The sequence below is a fragment of the Nycticebus coucang genome, chromosome 6, assembly GCF_027406575.1.
Source record: "Nycticebus coucang isolate mNycCou1 chromosome 6, mNycCou1.pri, whole genome shotgun sequence".
NCBI lineage: Eukaryota > Metazoa > Chordata > Mammalia > Primates > Lorisidae > Nycticebus > Nycticebus coucang.
In genome coordinates this window covers 116,006,579-116,029,140 of record NC_069785.1, presented here as the reverse complement: position 1 = coordinate 116,029,140, position 22,562 = coordinate 116,006,579, and the positions used below count along the sequence as shown (strand labels likewise).

At 48.4% G+C, this 22,562-nt stretch overlaps 1 long non-coding RNA gene across 3 annotated transcripts; it reads left to right on the top strand.

Annotated features, from left to right (window-relative positions):
* Positions 1 to 10,042: 10,042 nt before the first annotated feature.
* LOC128589137 (uncharacterized) lies at positions 10,043 to 16,595 on the top strand. Of its 3 annotated transcripts, none has more exons than XR_008380851.1 (4): positions 10,043 to 10,283; positions 12,915 to 15,206; positions 15,598 to 15,696; positions 16,139 to 16,595. It is a non-coding gene; the product is annotated as an uncharacterized LOC128589137 (long non-coding RNA). The 3 variants fall into 3 exon arrangements; XR_008380850.1 differs by lacking the exon at positions 10,043 to 10,283 and having other exon boundaries at positions 10,317 to 13,026; positions 13,887 to 15,206; positions 16,139 to 16,592; XR_008380849.1 differs by lacking the exon at positions 10,043 to 10,283 and having other exon boundaries at positions 10,317 to 15,206; positions 16,139 to 16,594.
* The last annotated feature ends 5,967 nt before the right edge of the window (positions 16,596 to 22,562 follow it).

Here is a 22,562-nt window from a genome sequence, read left to right as displayed (position 1 = left end):
TTGCTCTTTGGAACTCTGTGTCCTCTGCCCCATCAGAGGAACAGCAGATGTTCTTGTGAGGGTGGGGGGTGCCGGGGGTGCCAGGGGCCAGGCAGGAAGAGTTCCAGATGATGGGGGAAGTTGAAAGGAATTCTGTAAAGATATTGTCTGCGACTTGGGTTGGATAAAAGATGCAGGCAGACGGAGCTGTTCACCTGCTAGGCTTCTGTTCTGCCTCGCAGCGTCTGCTTCCACACAGCCCTCCGGGTGGGGTGATGGTGGGGAGGGCACGCTGTCTGCCATCTGCAGGGGCAGTACAGCAAACACCCACACAACGGAAACTCTCAGCAAAACAAACAGCATGAGCAGAGCGCCCTGCCTGGCTGCTCGGACAGGAGGGCGGGTGTGTGAAGGTGAGGGCACCTGCTGGGGAGGGGCTGGGCTGGCCGGCTGCTGTGGCCACCAGGGTCAGCTAAGGTCTGCCCCCAGGTCTGCCTGGCCCCCTCAGGCCTGCCAGGTGAGAGCCACTCATTCATCCGGCGACGGCAAGCTGCAAAAGGGGTTGCAAAAGGAGTTAGTCATCCAGGATTACTGTTGTCCCTATCGGGTCCTGAGGATCAGACTGTCTGGTGCTGGACACCTGACTTGGCCACTGGGTAGCTGCCTCCCTGAGCCTCTTGCCACCCACTCTGTAAAATGAGGGGATGATAATGCCAAGCTTAGAGGTTGTTATGAAGTTCTTTGGAAACTGTAAAATCCTATATTACACAAATGCTGGTTGTGCACATTTTCTTTGTGGCTGGCTGTTTAGATCATGACAAAGGGTCCAGATTCCTGGTCCTGGCTTGTGACAGGCAGAACAGGTGTGCATCAGCAGGAGAGCCCCTTAGCCTGGGCAGATGTTGTTTGGGAAGTCCTGCACTTTGTGGGGCTTGTGAGGAAGACACTGGCTGGGTTCTGAGGCCCCGATGGTGAAGAGATTGAGAACTGAGATGGCTGAGGGTGGGTGAGATACAGAGTTACATCTGATGGCTTTGGTGGCATGAAGTGTCAGGCTAGCTTCACTGTGGGATTGAGGGCTGGGCTACAGATCTTCCCCAACATCCCCGCTGTCCTTGGGGATCCACTTCTTTCCTCCACCCCTGCCCCCCAGCGTCCACGCCCCTGTGCAGTGAGTGGCAGTGGGCGCGAGTGTCCACAAACCTGTTGAGACAGGGCAGGCAGCTTGTTTGCTCTTCCCAGGGCCGAGCCTGGTGGGCCGGACCCAAAAGTATTATGTTACGCAGCCAAAGAATTCCTTTCCTTGCCTGCCTCCATTTACAAAGGGGAAACAAAACCTTGAGCTATACACTCTCGTGGCCCCAAGCCAGGTCCTCAAGTGTCATTTTTGGGAAGCTGCTTCCTTCCTAGGGTAGGGTGCAGCCTCTTGGGGAAAAAAAAGATCTCTTCTTTTCCTTCCTACCCATGGTAACTATGGGCCTTCTCTGGTCCCCACCCACCCCCAAGAGGCCCTGGATTTTTGGACATACCCCCAGCTGTTTTCCTCATCCCAAGTCTGAGCCCTTGAGAACAGAGTGGGGATTGTAGCTTCCCTTGGCCCACTGGAGACCAGGGCTGGGTTGCTGGGTTTTTGGGTTGCTGGGTTTCTGCCCTGGCCCTGGCTGGTGCTGGTGTACTCTGGCCAAGAGAACCACCAAGCAGGTCTCCTGCCATTGCCTGTGGCCTGGTGCCCTGGTCTCTGTTTGCTTTGAGAATTTGAGATGGATTTTAGAGTCTCCAGAGTTTGTGCTGCTACACTTCAGAGTTCTGGTCAGAACCAGGCAGCCCTGGGAAAGCCTGCACCAGCTCTGGGCCGGCCTTTCCAAGCTGTGTCTTGTTGGAGAGTCCCAGGACCTGGTGAGGTATGACCTTTAGAGACATGTCAGGTGAGATCTTCTCATTCTGCAGCCAGAGTTGGGAGGGCTGATGGGACAAGGGTCAGGCAGGGAGAGTAACAGCTAAGGGGTCAGTGAAGGCCAAGGCTGGGAAGGACCGTGGAGATTCCCTGCTCTTCTCACTTCATCCTGGGTGGGTGGTCCTTTTTCTTTTCATAGGAAGAGGGATCACTAGAAAACTTGAATTTGTGTCTGCCCGTGCTACTAATTCACCATGGACAATCCATTTCATGTCCCCATGCCTCAGTTTTTTCATTTGTAAAATAAGGAAATCAGATTGGAAGATCTTTAAGGTCTCTTCCATCTCTGAAGTACATTTTATGACCATCTCATCTATCTTACAGGGCCCAGCACACACCATCAGTGCTGCTTTATGAAGGAATTCTGGCCACCGTCACCCTCTTGCCTCACCTCCACAGTCTCCTGGCTTGGTCCAGCTGAGAGGACAAAGGCTCCTAGAAGTAATTCTAGGAGAGACAGACTTATTACTTGAGAAACAGTGGTAGGTAATAAGATTCAGTTTTTGAAGAATATAAAAGTTTAATTTTTTAAACAGTGTAAGGCATTTTATAATTATATTTGTCTCCAAATGTGTTTACATCTTTTCAGCCTGGCAGACAAAAAATTTATTTGACCTGCTAGATTCTTTTATGTCTGTTGAATTTCCCTCAAATCTCACTTAAATATCAGATTGCAAGTTAGCTTGCTATGTGTGTTTAGTACCAACAGCCCAGTGATTTGGGGGCGGGGGCCATGCCATGAAATCCCTTGCTCCCCAGCATTCTCCAAGAGTGTCAGCTCCCTGAGAGCAGGGCTTTACCCGTGTGTCCACCGCTCTCTCTACTCCAGCAGCAGCACATTAACACTCAGCAAATATTTGTTAAGTGAATAAAATATCAATGGGATGAATAGTAGGTATGCATTGAACTTGCTGATAACTTGGTGTCATTCTCTCCTGCTCCCAGCCTCCTTGGCTGAGTGTTTCTTGATACTCAGTTCTCTAGCTTCAGTTCTGATTCTTCTGTGTGACGTCCATGGGGAATCCCAAGTATGCTTTGTGACAGCATCTCCTACTTTTATTCTGAAGGCTATAAAGTATATGTCCTCAGCTCTGCATTTTGCTGGAGTTCTTTTCTTAGTGCATATGTACATCCCTGAATGGGCGTTGGAAGAAAAGGGAGATGTCATCTAATCAGATCTCAGACTGAAATGTCCTGTATTTGTCTTCTACTCCCGTCAGTTCTCACACAGGGCAGGCCATTCTACTGGGGCCCAGCCCAGGTGGTTGTCCTACAACCTGCTTCTTTGCTTCATCCTTCCTGTTATCTAGATCGAAGGCCTGTTGACACCAGAGGCCATAGCATATGTGAATCAATTACTTTTATTGATTAAATATTAAATATTTGACAATAGGAAGAGCTTTACCAGTGAACTTGCATGGGAGGGGCTGTTGCCTAAGTAGATTGTGGGAGGCCTCTCTGGTTTTCAAATCAGAAATTTGTGGATTTGAATTCTAGCTCTACTGTGAACTTTTAGGGGAGTCCCGATTTCCTCATCCGTCAAGCAGTGACAACAGCAGTACCTCTGAGCCTTGTAAGCTTGTTATGAGGACACCTGGGTTACTGTAAATTCAGTGCTTAGAACAGTAGATGACACACATCAGGGGCTCTATAAATGGGAGTTATGGTTCTTCTTACTAGGCTGACATTTATGCCGCCCCAGTGTTCTAGGCCAGCCACAAAACAATGTGCTGCTTTTGACCTGTGCACCTCCCCGCCCCCCACCACATCATCCAACTCACATCTCAATGCAGCAGTGAACACACAGACCTCCTTTACTGTCTGGGTCAAGGTGCAGAAATCAGTTCTGCCTTCAGATAGGCCCATTAACTTCAAATTCTAGATATTGAACTTTTTCATCTCAGACACAGACATGATGTGGGCACAGAGGAAGCTAATCTGTACAGGGGAGAGACTATGTTAAGCTGCTTTTGTATTTGTGGTGATGACCCTCAAAATGCTGGTAATCTGATGAAAAGAAAAGGCCAGTATATGCAAACTAATTAGAAAGCAGTGTTGGCTCCATATGATGATGGGCTACTGTGTGAAGTCAGCGGCCTTTTGAACTGGTGGTTAAGAAGTTCTGTAACCACAAAGACCAGGATTCTAACCTTGGTTCTGTCACTCAGTGGCTGTGTGACTTTGAGTGAATTATTTAAACTTTCTGGGCCTCTGTTTTCTTTCTCATCTGGGAGAGAATAAAATAAGGTTACACATTACACATTGTTTGACACAGTGCATGCCACGTAACAAGGGCTTCATAAGTGCTTACTGTGATCATGGCTTTCCGTGTTCAGAGGAACTTATCGAGGCCTGTATTAATCAGAAGGGATAGGATTTTGGCAAATTAGGAGGGGAAAAGTAAAATGAAACAAAACAACAACAACACAGACTCAGGAAAGCCTCAGGAATGTTTAAAGCCAGTGGGAGGTATATTGGGATTTGAATAGAGGATGAGATCTTGGAAGATGAGAGATTAGGTGAGATCAGCTAAAGAAGAATCAAAGTTTGAGAAGTTGCTTCTTCATGTTCTCCATCCGTCTCATGGTGATTTACTCAGCAAATTCTTATTAATCGCTACTGCAATTCTTGGCCTCATTGTGTGGTCCTGTGTCTTTGCTAATGAGTTTCACAAGTTTACTATCTTTTTAAGCTCTCCACTGAACTTCCTAAAACTACCTGGTTCAAAGCTCCAGAAATGTCCCTTTTTTTAGGCTCTTCAGATCTGATGAACAAGTCCAGGGACTTTATCTATATATCAATTATAAACACTTGTTTATAACTGAGACAATATACACATCTTTCTTACTTAGCCTTTACCTCCCAGACATAAATGTCTGCTTCCTTTTGGAATCAGACAGCCATGGGCAGTTGCATGACCTTGAGCAGGTTACTTAACCTTCCATGTTCCATCTCCTCGTGTGTAAAATTTGAGTAATGTGCCAGTTGTCCATTCATTACCTCTCAGTTCCAAGTTCACCTTTCCAGATCTGTTCTGCAATAGTGGTGGGACTCCTAGGCCTTTCTCCCTTCCACTGTGCGTGATGTCAAGCCTTGTCAGTAGAGGAAGCCTCCTTCAAAAGTAGGTTTGTGTGAGTAACTGCTTAATGAATGCCTGGTCTCTGTTTGGAGATGATAGAAATGTTCTGGAATTAGATAGTGGTAATGGTTGCGCGACATTGTGAATATGCTGGAAGTCACCTAATTATACACTTTAAAGTGGTTAACACGGTGAATTTTATGTTATGAAATTTTACCTTAAAATAGAGTATGTTGTGAGGGTGGGACGAGGCTGGGAACATGGGGACAGGCTATAGGTGTTCCTGGTGATTGTACTTTGCTTCATTATTGAGTGTCTGTCACTGACCCTCCTCACACCATATTCCCGCTTCCTGCCAGCCTGGCTGCCTTACAGATCCTCCTGCCTCTCACGGGTAGACCGTGGCAGCCTGCACCCCACTCCAGGCAGGTGATGGTCAGGGGGTAGGGGGAATTCCACATGGGCAAGAATGGCTGGGGAGCACAGAGAGTCTACAGAGAGGGCCTAACATTGGGCTTTGTGTCCTAGGGCTCTGTTTAATTTGCGTCAGGAAGAGCCTTCCTATTCATACTTGCCTGTTCTCCTTCCCAGGGCCCCCACCAGTCTGCTCTCCCTGGGGTGGGAACTGGGCACCCCAAGCCCCCAGCTCCCAGTTCCTGGGCCTGCTAAGACTCACAGGACAGGGAAGCAAGGACAAGTAGCAGGAACAGTACGCTGGGGTTTGACTGGTTTGGGGGAGACCTTTCATAGATGGTGAGGGAGGGAGGGCCATCGGAGAAAGACTCAGGGGCCTAAACAAGGAACATGGTCCCTTCATCTTCTTTCCTTCCCCTTCTGTTTGTGTAACAGTCCTTGTCACATTGCTTAGCCTAGAAGTCCAGCATTCCCATTCTATATTTGGTCAAATCCCAGGTATTTCAGGATGGGCCCAGCTCAGACATTTTCTGTTCTGCTGTCTCTGCACTTATCCATGCACTTGTTGGACCACTTATCCTAACTCTTTGTGAGGAAGATATGCCATTACTCAAATCTTTCTCCCTGCAATTTCACCCTTGCTTTGCCAGAGCTGTCTGCTGGGGGCTTGTCAGAGAGCAGTGGGGGGAGGGGGCCGATTCCTACTGCTTTGGACTGCCTCCCTGAGGAGCTGCAGGTGTCCTCAGCTCAATCTGGAGGTGGGGACACCAGAGACCTGTGCCTTGTGATGGGACACCTCTGTCACTCTGGTGCCATTTTCCATTATGTTGACTCAGGAAGGCTAAGGGAGCAAATGCCTGTGCTAAAAGTTGGGGAGGCCAGCTGCATGCTCTCAGGGCCCACACGTCCGACTGACCCCTGTCTCCGTGTGGGTAGCCACAGCTTCTGGGTGGCATTGGTTTCGGGGTCTCTGGGCTGCCAGGGCATCCTTCTGAGGACTCCCCTCCAACCTCCCCTCAGACACAGTTACCAAACATGTTTTTCATCTTTATTAATCTGCTCCTCTTCTCACGTTTCTTGGGTCACAGCTGCATTGTTATCTGATGGGCTCGCTGCCAGCCCCATGAAGCCTGACAGTTACAAAGGGTGGATTAGCTGCAAAAGAATATTTATTGGGGAAAAAAATCTCTTTTTATTCTTCTGTTGTTTTATGTGGAGTTAGCCACACTTTGCCTGGGTGGTATAAGGAAGCCCTTTAAGAGCTGTGAGCAGAAGTCCCTACCTGGGTTATGGGCAATGTTGGGTGAGTGGTCATGGTCCCCCTTGACTGCTGCGGACCTCGGCTCTCCAGCCCTCTCCTTAGCCTCCTGCTCAAATCCACAGCTCAGAGAGGTCTGTATGTAGCTGGCTTTCTCCAGAAAGAGGAGCATCTCATTATGAATGAATCTTACCTTTAGTCTCTAGCACTGGAGATGAGTATTTTAGTTTAGTAGCTCCACTTTCTGGGGTGTATCTGATGGCATTGTGAGAGAAAAGATACGTTCCTGTAGAAAATGGAAGTGGGCAAGGACTTTTTCTTACCTACTCAGGAAGACACTCTGCCACTGAGATAAGTCTAGGTCTCCAAGGAAATCAACTCCTTTGGGGGAGTTGATTTTCACTCTTTGTTTGAGACTTTGATAGTGGGATTGTTAATCCAAGGTGTTTGCAAGCCTGAAGAATGTTCTGATGGTATCACCTGGGCCTCTGTGAGGCCCCAGAGGACACGCTCTGTGCAGGCGCATGCACTTTGAGTAAACTCCAGGGAGATGTCAACTTTCCACCCCAGCCTGGGAGCTGGCCTTGCCAGGCCTGCTCAGGCCTGCCTGTCTCTGGGTGATACAGGTGGGAGGTAGGAGGCCTTGGGTGCTGGCCAAGAGGGTGACTTCTGATCTGGTCTTCCTGATCCAGTAGTGGTCATCATTTGGAATCAGGGCAACTCTGGGCTCTGGGTGTAATAGGAAAACTGAGGAATTGGGATCTCTGGACCAGGAGTCAGTGTCTCTGAGACATGGCGGGAGGATCACTGTCAGAGGAGGAAGCAAGATGAAGTATCAAAGCCTCAGGGGACTTTGCAGACTGAAACACAGAGTGTATCCCCTTCATTAGAGTCCAAATCCCATTTGATATCCCCATCAACTTTGCCACATTTATTTCTATAGCACATCCTCTCTGTTGTGTGTTGTCCTGGGATAGAAACTGTGGCTTTAGGAAGAGAAGGCATCTTTCCAAAGAGCTTTGGAGACATAGAGAACAACAGGTCCCAGAGCCTGAGGAGACGTAACTACTCCTGATCCAGCCCCATGTTCCATATTCCATTGTTTCATTTACCTTCTTCCCACTGTCCCTTTCTGCATGGTTTCTTGGCTATTCTTATTTTTCTCTGCATGGAGCACCCCCTGCCTCCTTGGTCAGCAGGACAGTGGGTGTAGTCCACATGAACGCATCATCTCCTTTCCCATTCCAGGGTGTTCCTCTTGAAACTTTGGCTTTGGGGTATGGTGCCAACATTGTAAAACTTTCTATAAGTCTCCCAGGCTCTAGAGCCCTGGTCAGTTCTATGCTTTCCTTGCTCTTTCTGGTTCCCAAATTGAGTACTGCCTACTTGGGTAGTATCACACCTCCATTCATACCCTTATTTTCCTTCCTATTTTCTGCCTGATCTTGGTCATCATCTCTCATCTGGGTTTTGCAATAGTTTCCTAACTGTATTTTCAGATTTTTCCCTTTCTTCTTACATTTCTCTTATAGCCTGAGGCCAGATTAATCTTCCAAGAGGCTCTGATCATAGCCTTGCAGTATTAACTCCCAATGCCAACCTCCAAATCTCTAGCTACTTAAGAGGACAGCATTAGGAGCTCTCTGGTCTTCCTTTTTGGCCTTGTCCTTAGAGAGACTGTGAGCTCCATGAGTATGTTTTGTTAAGAGTTTATCCCCGTGATCAGCATAGAACCTGCCAATTAAGTTCACGAACTCATCATAAAAGAAGTGCTACACACATCATTGGTGAACACCACTATGGTCACCTTGGAAGTACTCCCTTTGGGAAGCTATGCACTGACACAAGTGCCTAGTCCACCTTTCAAAGCCATTTTGAAACTTTTGCTGGAATGGACACCAGAGCTGTCATCATATGAGGCTTGACAATTAAGTTCAAGAACTCATATTAGAAAAAATGCTTTGACGGATGGAATAGGTACTGGCCTTGGTACATAGCTTCCCCAGGGGAGTAATTAAAACATGACTATTATATTTTTCAGCAACGAGGTATGTAGCACTTGTGGTAGGGCAAGTTCGCAAACTTAATTGTCTAATCTTGTATAGCACAGAGTGCCTGGGATACAGCAGGGCCTCACATTGCTGTGAAGTGCTCCCTACACACAAATGCTGCTACTACTGTCTACACGGGATCCTCACTGCCCCCCCAAATACTCTTCATTTTTTTCTACATTTTTCTTTGCACAAACTCTGCTCAGAACACGTGCCCCACTATAAATGTTTATTCTGTTCCTATCCATTTTTCCTGTTCCAGCCCAAATCTCAACACCTTCACGAAGCTGTCTGTGGTTCCCCAGAGAGACATGCTCACGCCCTCTCTGCACTGCTGTAGCCCTTTGTGCCCACCCATGATCCTTGGCATAGTTTGTGTTTATTTGGACATTTTTTATCTCTTGCTTTACTAAGGTTTGAGTCATTTGAGGGCCAGCATCTCTTTCATTCATCTTTTAAAGCAACCAATTCAGTGTCTCCTTTGGGAAGGTACTTGGTACATTTTATTGAACTAATAAATGAATAACTAAGTGGTAAATTTTTTATCTACAGGCCTAGTTTATTAATAACCATGTAATTTTACAGCTTTAATGATGACGAATGGCTTTGATCCCAATTAGCCTTCCTTTATGAAGCTGCTGCTGGGATGACTGAACAACTCCAGTAAATGTGAACAGACCAGCATTTGTTAACACAAAAATTACATTGTGGTGAATCCCATACCAAGTTGCAGAGCAAGACTCTGAGCATACCCTCCATTCACTCATTGGCTCACTGCCATGCGTTCTTCTTAATTCTCTGGTTTTTGGACAATGGCACCAACATTGCAGAATGCACCCAGGCTCTAGAACCCAGGTCAATTTCTGTGCTTCTTTTGCCCTTGTTAGTTCCCAAATTGAGCATAGTCATCTTGGGTAGCAGCCAGTATCCCTGGCACTGGTTTGTATATACTTGGGCTGTGGATGGGAGCTGCCCTAGACAGGAAGCCACGGGGGCCTCTAGTGCCAGCTAAGTGCTCTTCTGGACTCTTCCAAAGAATGTGTTTGCTGGGTGGGACAGGAGAGGCTCAGCCCTTATTCTGTCTCTCCATGGAGCTTTCGGCTCCTCTGTGATTCTAAGGCTGTGATGATCTGGGGAGGGTCTCTGTGTTGACACAGCACCTGGGGACAGACGGGCTGGCTTTGTTGGCTTCCTCTTTTGTGTGAAAAGCTCAGGTCTGTGAGACTTCCTGGTTCCAGTGACCTTTCTCCTTATGATTCTCAGCTCATAATGCCTTATGAAGGTGGCATTTATGTGGAAGCAGCTGGGCTTTCGTCCTGGCACAGCACCTTATCTCTCTGTTCCTCAGTTTCCTCTTCTGATGGTCACCTGTGCTTTATGGGCATGGTGTTGTTAATGAATGTCATAGTACTTTGAGAACCAAGTATATTATAATTATTATTTATTGTCATTGTTACCAACAGGTCCGTTGGATGTTGTCAGCTTATGTTTACCGGCCTGAACAGTCTAAGTGTCTAGCAAAGTGTCTAAGAACTCCTTCCCGCAGAGGTAAGGCAGCTCTCTGGGAGGCGGTCAGCGCGGGCACTGAATTGAAATGCATGACAGGCTGGATTCTTTGAGTGTGGGGCAGTGGGGACCCTAGAACACGTGCCATCGGTCTGGCCCACCTCTGGGTTAAGGATATCCTGGATGTCATTTCAAGTTCTGTGTTGTCTAGGCAGTCATGGTATTTTGATTCTTATTTGGGAGCGGCAGATTGAGGGGAGCTGGAAGGTGTTCCCAGGACCTCGATTCACGGACCACTGACCAGGGAGGGGCTCCTCAGCCCACCTGTCGGTAGGGGGAGCTGCCGGTAGGGGGAGCTCTGTCACTGTGGCCGCCCCTCTCGCGGTCTGGGCGGAGGGTCTGCGGAGGGCCGAGGAGGGGCTTAGGAGCGGCCAGTGGGAGGCTCTCCTCTGCAGCAGAGCAGGACCTGAGGTGTGAGCTGAACAGCAGCTGATGAGTCCTTGGCTGTAGGGGCCTAGCTGGAAAAGCCGCGGAAACCTACCAGCCTGGAGCTCGGGGTTTGCCAGGGTACTCAGGCTGAGCACGTAGAGGAAACGTCCCCAAGTCCTGACAGGGAGTGGAGCCAGGCCGGGGCGAGGACAGAGGGAAGCCCCTTCAATTAGCCCGAAGCTGCAGCAGCACCTGCTCACTGGGACGCAGGATGCAGAGTCACCCCCCCACCCACGTCCCCGCCCGGCGCTGCGTGTGGGGCACTGGCTGCAGTTGGGGGCGCGGGCAGGCAAGACAGAACTTGGAGTCCTGAACCTGTGCTGTGTGTGTGACCAGGCGCCCCGACCTGTCCCTGGCCGCTGTGCTGTACCCAGGGGCAGGAGAGTCTACATGGGCGGTCTCCACGCAGCCACTGGCCCTTCCTGACTCGGGTTGACTCCTTCCATGCTCTCGAGCCCCAGGCCCAGACGGGGAGGAGGGGAGGGTAAGGTAAAGGAAACGTCCTTCCACTCCAGTCCTTGCTCAGTGGCGTGTGAGCATTCGGGTGACAGATACGTGTGGGCGCCACGTGTGCATTTCCAGGACTCTTGGCAGGGCGGGGTGGGGTGAGCAGGTCTTCTGTTCCGTGGAGCTTGCTTTTTGCTTCTGTTCGGCGACTGCAGAGTCACTTCTCCCCCATCTCTGGGGCACACTAGATGCTGCCCCAGGTCAGGACGTTAGGATTGTTGTCATTCTTACATACGTGCGATGACATTCTGTGTGGACTCAGTCTAGGCACTGGAGTGGGGTGGCTGGGGAGGTGAGAGGTCTTAGAGGCCGAGCCCAGGAGCACATTAATATAGCGCCTTTATTTATTTTTTAAATTTGAAATGTTAGGGCAGGCCCAGGAGTTATTTCTCAGTGGGGAGGAATCTAGCAGAAGTAGGTCAGTGTGGTTTTGTTCAGAACTATCCTGCCGTTACTGGGGACTTCTGAGATCCTTCTTTGTGCCTGGAATATTGAAGTTGGGATTGAGATTGGGATTGGGATGTCTGGGAGCATAGTTGGTTCAAAGACGGAGGAAGGATTCACTGCAGCTTTTCCTGGAAGGTCTCTGTGTCGAGAAGAACCTTCCCTGTATCCTTCCACCTTGAGGTCCAAGAAGAGGTCCACTGTGCGGCTGGAAGGAGTTTAGGGGAATCCTCTTGGAATGAAAAATTAGAGACTCCCTCTGAGTGAATAGGGAAGGGACCATTTTTCTGTTTGTGATAAAATTGGTGGTGAACTGAATTTCAGAGATGGAGAGAGTCTCTCTCCCTCTGCAGCTTCTGGGGTCGTTTAAGTCCCATAAGGTTGGTCCCAAGGATCTCATGAAAAATTGCTGTGACCCACCCTGCTTCCCTCCTTTGTAAGCCTCACTTTATAGTATTGCTGGGGAAGGCAGCTTCACTTTCTCTTTCCTGCCATCTGGGTGGTCTGGGCCCTCTGTGGTGCAGAGAACAGTTATTGTACAGCCCCACGCGAGTCCACAGGGATGTCCTGACCTTCTGCAAATATGTGTCTAAATCTAAACTTTATCTTTATAAATCAGTTAGCTAGCTCTGCTTGCTAGAAGCACAGTAACTCTCTTAAGTTTTCCAGTTCAGAGTTTTCAGCTCATGATGGACTCAAACGCAAGGCTAAGTCTCTCTGTCTATATTGAGGCAACATTAGGTAAAAGGGAGGGCTGAATACTCAGGTCAGCGTATCTGGTTATGACATGTCATCCTTCTCCAAGTCCTGCTGTGGCTCCTCACTGCTCTTAGAAAAAGACCAAAGCCATTTAGAACGTTGACAAAGCTCAGCATCATGTGCCCTCCTTGGGATCTATGTTCTTCGGGGGCCCATTCCCCACCACTCTCTGGACTCTAGTCACTGGGGACCTTGGTTCCCTGAGTCTCTCGTGCTCTTTCCAACCTCAAGGGCTTTGCATATGTTGCTCCATTTTCCAAGCATGTTCTTGCTCAACCCTCTCCCATCCTTCTTTCTAGTAATTCCCACTCATCTTTCAGGGCCCAGGCTAAGTGTCACTTCCCCAAGGACACCTTCCCCAACCACCCAGACACCCAGATTGTGTTTCACCAGCTACTCTCACAGCCCCTGGTTGCACTTGTCACAGTTATAAGTACTTTGAATTGTATAATTAATTATCTTTTCTTTTCTCAGTTAGAATGTAAGCTTCACCGAGGTGGGACCTGTGAGTTTATCTTTCATCTTGCTCATCATCCAGCATAGTTCCCAGCACAAATTATGTACTCAACAAAAATGTGCTGAATGAGTGAGTAAATGAATGGGGGCACCAAGTTGCCACTGGAATCCCTCTGGCCTTCCACTAGACAGACTCCTGTTTCAAATAGTGTGGGTAGATGCTGTTTCTTGTTCATATGTATTGCAGGGGAGAACCCCGGATGGGCTAAGTAGTTTTACATATAGCTCTTGTGACTTTTTGAAGCTTAACTCTTGTGAGATGACCACAGTCTCGACTCCTCCTGTTTTATCTCTCCCAAAGAGTTTCTGCTAAGGCAGGGTCCAGTCCGCTCCTTACAGTGCCCACTGCCTTTTCCCTCCTGATCCTTAGATCCTTAACTTTCTGGTCTTTGTGGGACAATGTGGCTTTCTCTGGGCAAGGCCCAGGATGCTCCCCCATCCAGGGAGGGGTTTTGGCTATCCTCTCCTGAGTTACAGCTCCAAAGCTAGGATTCCCAGCTTGGTCTACTCTGCCAAAGATGTAATTGCAGGATGAGACTGAGGAGCAGATCATTTGGACTGCTAGGGATGGTTTGGGAGCAAACTTTAATATCTCCTGGAGAATTAGTCTGTGCAAGTCCCCCAGGACTCTGCACCTTGACACCTGGGCTCAGGAGCAGCTGAGAAAGCTGCCCGCAAACTCCCCTTTTCCTAGAGAACTGGAGTGTAGGTTGAGGGCTGGGCTCTGAGCATGTAGGACATGCCAGTTGTTTGTTGTGGGCATGCTCCACCCCCAGCCACTCCCTCACCTGTCTGTCCTTGGGCTCCCTCGTGCTGAGTCAGCAACATCCAGGAGACCCTGCTGCCTTGGCATTGTGCAGCCAAGCTAAGCCAAGTCTGGTTACAATGAGTCAGTTCACCTGGAAGCTCATATCCTGTACTCTCTTCCAGTGTGGTGCTTAGCCAGCTGGCACGCAATAGTGAAGAACAACCCTGGGAACTGTGGTTGCTGAAGACTCATGACCCTGCACAAGCCAACGCCAAGAGCTGTGTGGCTGGGGAGGCCATCTCACTGCCAGGCGCTCGCTGTGCTCTGTGTTGGTTCCTGTCTGGAGACCGTGGCTCTGGCTGGCAGTCAGAAATCCACTGCTGGTGCTTGTCGGTGGCTTGGCTCTCCTCCATCTTGCCAGGGCATTTGGATCTTTTTTCTGTGTTCTGTGTATGAGCTTGGGAAGCAGGCCAGAAGTTCTCCTTGGAAATTTCCTCCATTGATGTAATTTTCCATTCTAGTCCCAAGGGAGACATGGTTCTTTATTTCCTCCACGTGGACACTTTCTCCTGCCTTTGGCTGAGATATAGAAACCTCGGGTATTACCAATGCTTTGGGGAGAGGAAGGGGCAAGAGGGCACATTCAGCAGGTGGCACCGGCAAAATAGAGTTGAGTGTGGTCACCCAGTGCTGGTTGAAGCTTGAATCTCCAGGGTTGCAAGTCAGCTGAGAAGGGAGGCAGTTACAGACCTATTTCTTAGCTCCTGGACTGATTGGCTGCGGCTTTTATCAGGAATTCACTGGCATTTCCGTGAGTACCAGTGTTGACTTCTGTTTCAGGCTGAATGGTGTCCCCCACTTCAAATGTATATGTTGATAACCTCCAGGCCTTCAGAATGTGACTGTGTTTTGATTCAGGGTCTTCAAAGAGGTAATTAAGGTAAAATGAGGTCATCTGGGTGGGCCCTAATCCAATATGTTAGTGTCCTTGGAAGACGAGTCAGGGACAAGAGGAGAAGTGGTCATCTGCAAGCCAAGGAGAGAGGCCCTCCGAAGAAGGCGATGCTGCCAGCATCTTCATCTTGGCCTTCCAGCCCCCACACATGTGAAGGAAGTGAATTTCTATCATTTAAGCCACCCAGTCAATGGTGCTTTGTTTTTGTAGCCCTATCAAAGTCAAATAACCTCCTCTAGACATAGAGGGGGTTTGCGGAAGGGCCAAGAAAACAGTATATTAGAGGCCCCCCTCCTTGTGAGCTCTGAAGATTGGTGGCCTCTTTCTGTTTTCTCTCTGCTTCAGGCAGCTACCAACCTCATCTTTGTTTTGGTGGTTACCCCAGTGGCTAATATACAGCATTCCTCTTGATAGTTTATCTCCCCTCTATGAGAACCTCCTGAGAGAAGCTGAAGAACCTCAGTGTCACCCAGCATGGCCGGCCTGCCCTCCAGGAGCGTACATGCCAGAGGGAGGAAAGATATGAAGACTGTTTCACTGCAGCCTGGTAGGTGTCACGAGGACCACGGGGACACAAAGGAGGACAAACTGAGTCTACCTGATAGGGTCCCAGAAGGCTTTGTGGAGATGGCAGCAGAGCCCAAGCCTGCCAGTTCTTTGAGGACAGGGCTGGGTTTTGCTCACCGTGCTCCACCCATGGAGTCCAGCACAGTGTCCCGCCCATAGTGGCTGCTCCTCTGGTGTGTTGGGTGAGTGACTCCCTTGAAGTCCCTTCCAGCTTCCTGATTCCATGATTCTGTGACCTCAGAAGCCCACAGCACTCAGGTGGTGGGCTGAAGGTGCACAGATACGGGGTTTTGTAGCATGCAAAGTTGCTTGTGAGCATTTAAACTGGAATTGAGTGGGGAGAGCATAATGAGCTTCCCTTCTCGGCTCAGATTTCTGGGAGAATCCTCAGGCGTAACCCCAGGAACCCAGCCAGTGCAGCTGCCCCTCGCAGATGATCAGAGGAAACTCTGACTCTCCACAAAGCAAAGGTTGGTCAATCTCCTCACAGCTGTCTCCCCCAGAGAGGAAATCCCCTAAGTTCCCAGGCAGTGTAAACTGACCTATGTTTATAAAATATGCCCCATGGCCCAAGAGCATGAAAACACTCCAGATGCACAAACCCTCAGCTGGCGCAGCAGGGATAGGAGATGCTGGGGGTGGGGGGGGGAGGGGCGGAACGTGGGGGCAAAAATGAATGGTTAAATGCTAAAGCAGCGTGGCTCTCCTCTGGAGAACACCCAAACTGATCTAAAACCGAAGTTCAAAACATAACAAACATGCAAGGTGTTTGAAAACAAATCTTCAAGCTGAATGGTCAGCTCTGGACAGTGCTAGGAAGGGGTTGTTACAGGTATCCGGAAAAGAGAGGCAGCTCATGCACCCGAGCTCTCAGAGTCAGATTAAGATTCTTTTCTGTCTGGCTTTTGCAAGATGGAACTGAAAGCGCCCACTTGTGAGAAGACATGAGCTTGAGGAGGGCTGTGCCCACCCCACAGGGACTGTGTGTTGCCTTCCGATGAACTGTTTGTTTCACACTGAGTGGAGCCCACCTAGGTGATGACTTGTGACAAGAACACCCGGCTGAGTCCAGATCAGCAAAGAGAGGACAGGAAGAGGGAGAGAAGCAGACGCAGCCATGTGAAGCCGTGACTGGCAGAAGCCTCGTCAGAACTTCTGGTTAACATTATTTTTAGTCCTTTAAGCAGAGATAAAACTTTGACAAGGGAGGTCTTTGTATTTGATCTCTTTGTGTGTGTGTGTGTATAAAGAAACTGTTGGGGACCCGGGGACATAGAGGAGTGTTGGAGCCATCAGACTCCCTCCAAAACACCAGGTTCACCCTGAGTCTGTCCTGGGTGCTGAGTCCCCTCAAGGTTAAGGGAAACCCAGCAAACTGGGTACACACAGACATCCTCAGTACCCTATGGGAGCACTGAGAAGAGCTGGGGGCCCTGGCTTCCTCAAAAATCTTCTCAAAGAGGCTGAGCGCTGTAGCTCACATCCACCATTTTAGGTGGCTAAAGTGGGAGGATCACTTGAGGCCAGGAGTTCGAAACCAGCCTGAACAATATACTGAGATTCCATCTCTATGAAAAAAATAGAAAAATTAGCTAGGCATGATTTACTCTAAGAGAATTCACTACAGGCCCAGGCCCAGTGTGGCTCCTGATCTGAAGGGTAACAATGGTAATAAAAATGTGAAGAATGTCTATTACTTATTGATCTGGTCAGGCACTATACTAGGCCTACACAGTATCTTAGGTAGGCTTAGTAAGGACCATTATTATCTCTTTGCTACGTACGAACAAATGAGGTTTAGAGAAGTCAAATTGCTCTCTAATGTTCACAGAATAAGTGGTGGAGCCAGAATGCAAACTCAGGGGCTCTGACCCCAAAGCATGTGCTTTCAATGGTCACACTACGCTGCACCTTCTGTGAGTTCCAGGCTGTGCTGGGAGGAGGCCTGGATGTTGAGCTATAACCAAGGCATGCTCCGGGTCTACCGGAAGTGCCCAACTTACTCCATTCTGTTGTATGACTAACAGCTTTTCCTATCTGGTTTTCTTTTGACCTGAGCTTAGAAAGCCAGAGTCCCCTAAGGTCTGAGGTGTGTATTTTAGGGGACCCTAAGTGAGAGGGATGACTATGTAGCATTGAATGTAATAATGTAACAAAAAAAAAAAATAAAGAAGAGAAAGAGGGAGATTCTATTATGTCCAGGAGCCAAGAAAGGAGCTGGTGAAGCCCTGTAGACTTGTAGACCCAATCTATGCAACCCCATTTCCCCAACTGGGCTCTACCATCAGTAGTACCCCAACTTTCCCCACCCTATATGCTCCAAGCCCTTCTCCCTTAGCTAAAGAAATCCTAAGTTTCCCAGAATGAAAAGTATCCTGGACCTTAACAACAAAGGAGCTGCCACAGCCCCCTGTATTTCTAAACTCTGGGCCTCTGGCTCCTCTCTACGTACCCAACCTCTAGCCCCAGGGCTGCCACACCCTTTCCTTGCAGCTCTGTGAGCCGGTGGACTTCCCTTCTGGAGGCCCAGCTATCTGGCATGTTTACTGTAGATGTCTCTTGGAGGCTGCTGGGCTGGCTCTTGGGAAAGGCCAACCTTGGGTCCCATGGGCTACAGCCCTTGCCATTTTGCACACCAGGAGATTCGTTTGGAACTCTAGCCTTTCTCTTTCATTCTTTCCTTCTCCACTTGTCTCTAGGACCTAGGCCGAGAAGGGTATGATGCCTTTAAATGAAGAAGTCTTCAGTTCTCTAACCTTCTGTACTGTCGCACGCCCTGTTTATGATGCTGTCTGTTACACTCCCTCCCTCTGACTTATTTGTGGCTCTTCATTTCAAAGTGAATGATATTAGCAGGTGACAGTTTACAAAATAAGGGTGTCTGAAGAATTCTGGGGAAGGAGAAGCTTTGGAGGAAAGAGGAATGATCGAAATGAAATTTTCTGGCTGGGTGCAATGGCTCATGCCTATACTAGAACTTTGGTAGACTGAAGTGGGAGGGCCAGGTGAGTCCAGGAGCTCAAGACCATCCTGGCCAACATGGTGAGACCTTGTTGCTACAAAAAGATTTAAAAAATTAGTGGAGTGTGGTGGTGTACACGTGTAGTTTCAGCTACTCAGGAGGCTGAGGCAGGAAGATTGCTTGAGCCCAGGAGTTTGAGGTCGTGAGATATGATTACACCACTGCTCTCCAGCCTGGGTGACAGAGAGAGATTCTGTCTAAAAAAAGAGCACACCAAAAGAGGGAGGGAGCTCACGAGGAATCAGCAAACCAGTCACAGGCTTTTTCCTTTTTCCAGTGGGGCTGATTCTGTGTCTTGCACCGGGTGAGGCAGGCACATCTGTCACCTGCTCTTCGTCCTGGGTTCCAGAGGAGTTAGTTCATATCTTCCAGGGGTGTCCAACCTTTTCTTTTTCTCTGCCACATATTGTAAGAATAAGAGTTATCTTAGGCCACACATTAGATACACAAACATTGCCAAAAGTGGATTAGCCAAAAAAGAGGTCTGCACATAATATTTGTGACATCTAACACAACAGATAAAGAAAGTTCTCACAAAATCAGCAGGAGATGTGACCTACAGGCCCCAGGTTGGACACCCCTGTCTTAGAGCAGCTTACAACTGGAATCCCCTTTTGAAGTCAGGTAGTGGGGTCTGTGCCCATAGCCATTTATTGTTTTTAGCGCTCTCTTTCTTTTAGTCTCATTCTGTTTCTCTAGGGTTGTCTGCTCTCCTCTGTCCAGGCTCCTTCCCCCAGCAGCTCCCCTCCAGCTGCGGAAGGTGGGGGCATCTCCAGCAACTTCAGGCTTCAAGTCTCCCTCTGGGAGGTGCTGGGTTGGCAGCACATGCAAATCAGTTTTGCCTGGAGATCTTGGGAGAAGAAAGGGAAGCTCAGAGACATTGATCTTGCCCTGTGTTCTGGGAAGCTGCTTTGTGCTGCTGCTTTCAAGTGGCCAGATCTCATTACAGACCCTGATGTGGGGCATACTTCAGAGGAGGTGCCTGAGAAATGGAGAGCGCTTGGCTTACCTTGGAGGGTCTGTGGGAGAGAACCACATGCCTGTCCAGATCTTATCTCCTCAGGAAGGGGCAGAAAAACAACACAGCTAAACAGCTGCCCGGACAAGGGCACCACCTAGAGAGTTCACACCACACACCCACGTGCGGTGAAGTTGCCGTTTCCCACGAAGATGAAAGAGGTGGGGTGAAGCACGCCAGGGATTCCCTGAGCCCCAGATGCGAGGGCTCAGTGGGGTGAGGAGGAGACCCTCGGGCCCACCCACTTAATGGACACACTTGACTCTCAGGACTTGTCGCCTCCACCCACCTGCTGTCCCTGGTGGGGTGTGGAGGTATTGAAAGAACTGCTTTCATTTTCTGGAAGAGGCAATCCATTAACTAAACACATGCTGGGTGACTCCCTGTGCTCTGGGGAATCCAGTTAGATGTAAGACTGCCTTGGCCCACGTGGAACTCAAAATCCGGTGGCGAGACCAACCACCAATAAAGGAAAAGTTAAATAACATGTAACACAAACACACATACACATGAGTGGTTACGGGTGGTACATGACTAATTGGTACTCTCGGTTTGCTCCCACACTGACATTTGGCTGAATGAGCGGAACAGACACAGGGATGACACCACTGCAGTTAGCTGAGTGAGGGCAGGAAGGGGGTGGCTCAGGGAGGCCAGCATGGCAGGCTGGCGCTGCCCCTCCGTGCGTCCTCAGTTGTAACACAGAGGACTGATTTTCTGAAATGGACTCAGGGCCAGCCATGCTTCTGGAAGGCTCAGGTGGTGTCTTCCTATATCACATCATTTATACCCACTGTCCCCTCCAGCCTCACTGCTGGGGCCTTCCTCCATTGTTCACTGTAGCACACTCTGACACGGGCTCCCTTCTTCTACCCTTCAGAATGAGGCCAACCGCAGCTTCTCTGCTATTGCCTTGACCAGGCTATTCTTCCCTCAGGCTCTTAGGATGGATTCACACTGAATCGCCAATAGAAGTGAATTAAATTCGAATCTAATTGGTTTGGGAATAAATCCCAGCTCTGTCATTCACTAGGTAGGTGTGCAACTGTGACCATGAACCATAATTTCCTTATCTGTGAAGTGGGTACAAAAAGGACATCTTTATTGTATGATTCTAATGAGGACCCAATGAGACTATGAATGTGAAGGCATCTGTCACAGCGCCTGGCGTGTGTCCAGACTCTGCTGCCACGTGGAAATTCACCACAGTCTATGCTAAAGCACGTGTCTTTGCATCGGCCGAGGATCTTGTTAAACATAGAGACTCTGATTGAGTAGAACTGGGTGGGGCCTGAAATTCTGTATTTCTAGCAAGTTCCCAAGAGACGCAGATGCTGCAGCTCCAAGGACCACACTTTGGACGGCAAGGCATGGTCCTTCCGTGGTTGCTCAGGTGCCAACCCCACCTTGCAGCGACGGTTTTTGCTCTTGGCTTCTCTGTGTTTGGAATCTCTTGCCTCATCCTTCTAGTGTTCATTTCATTGCCTCCTTCATTAGAAGGTGGGGATTCTATTTAGCTCTGTATCCACAGTGCCCAGCACATAGTATGTTCTCAGTAAATGTGTTTTGGGTAGGTGAAGGCTGCATCGTACTCACCTGGGTTGCCCTTGAACATGACTTCATTAGCTTCTGTGCCATCATCTCTCAGGGTCTGCATTTCCTGGTAAGGGAAGAATCTCCAGGCCATCCGGGCTCCTCTTTGCACGTTCTACTTTCAGGTAGAAATGAATGAAAGCAGAGATGCTCTGTTTGACTAAATACCAAGCTTTCCCTGTGTGACGATGACTTAATTTGTCGCTCTACTAAGGTAATATTTTTACTCAAGTTTTCAGGGCGCAAGAGAGTGACTTGCTGAAAATTTAATGCTGACAATTAGAATTGGCCCTGTGGTGGGAAAGAAAGGAAGCTAGTTTTGGTTGAGTGGACTTTTGGGTGATCCTTGGACTCTGTCCTCTGTAGCTGGTGGTCCTCCCCGGAGATAAAAGCATTATGGCAGTGCTCAGAGCGGAGAACACAAAAACGTTTCAGGTTGGAATTCTGAAGCACAAAAACAAGAATTAACTACCTTTGGTTTCTCAGACAGATTTCTATGTACACAGTTGTGTTTTATCTTTGTAACCTGTGGCTATACTTTGAGGGTTTCTCAAGGAGAGAAATTATTCATGCTCTGTCCAGAGTCATTCTTGAGTTAAGAGTTCATGGGAAGATGGACATAAACACCACTTCTCTTGGGTCCCCCACCAGAGAAGTCCTTCTCTGGAGAGATACTGACTTGGCAATTCAGAAGGGTAAAGGGACTTATTCTAAAATTTTTGCTTGGGGGCTTTCATGTAAAGTTTCATTTTTCAAAAGGGTGTTCAGTTCCGCTGAATTTCTTCACTGAGTCAACACAAAGTGCAATGTGGAAATGGCGTTTGGAGACATTTCCAATGTGCTATTTCTTTTTTTCTTGCATTTGGCTGAAAACACAGTCAGACTTTTGTGCAGAATGTGGATTCTGAAAAGCCCTTGAAGGCCGAGTGGGGGAATCTTTAAGGCATCTCAGGGGAACAGCAAGCACAAACACAGCGCATGCCAACTCGCCTCAAGGCTGGGAAGGCCGAGGGTTTCTCTGCAGCAACCCCACTCTTCCTACACGTTAACCCTGCAAGGATCTGGAAGGCACATCCCGTTGGCTTGTATAGGAGGCTTCCTCTCTTCATCCACTGAAAATATTTGTTGAGTGGTTGCCAGTGCCAAACCCATTCTGGGTGCTGAGGATACAACAGTGAACAGAAATAGTCAACAATCCCTCCCAAGGTAGAATTCGCTTTTCCCCAGATTGGCCCAATCCTGTTACTTTGCCGTCTATCTGATTATTTTGTGTGTTATATAAATGTATCTTCTTAGATTTCTTATGTTTATACATAAATAACACAATAAAATATATAGTCACATATTAATAATATGTAAGTAAAAATATAATTGTATCTTCTTAGATTGTATGTTCCAAGAAAGCAGGGGTTGGGTTTATCAAATTATCTTTATGCAAAGCACAGACTAGCATCATTCATTCATTTACCCAACACATACTTTCGGAGCGCCTACTCTGAGTTAGGTAAGGGGACATAGTGATGGGCAGAAAAACTCTCCCAGCGATTATAGTTTAATTTAGTAAAATGCAAGCAAAAATAGTAACACTATGGTTTTGACATCTGGTTTAGGTTTAATGATGTACTAATCTTCAATCTGAGAACATTCAAAGATTAATGGTATATTCATTGCTAGTTTACACATATTTAGCACGAATGACTTTG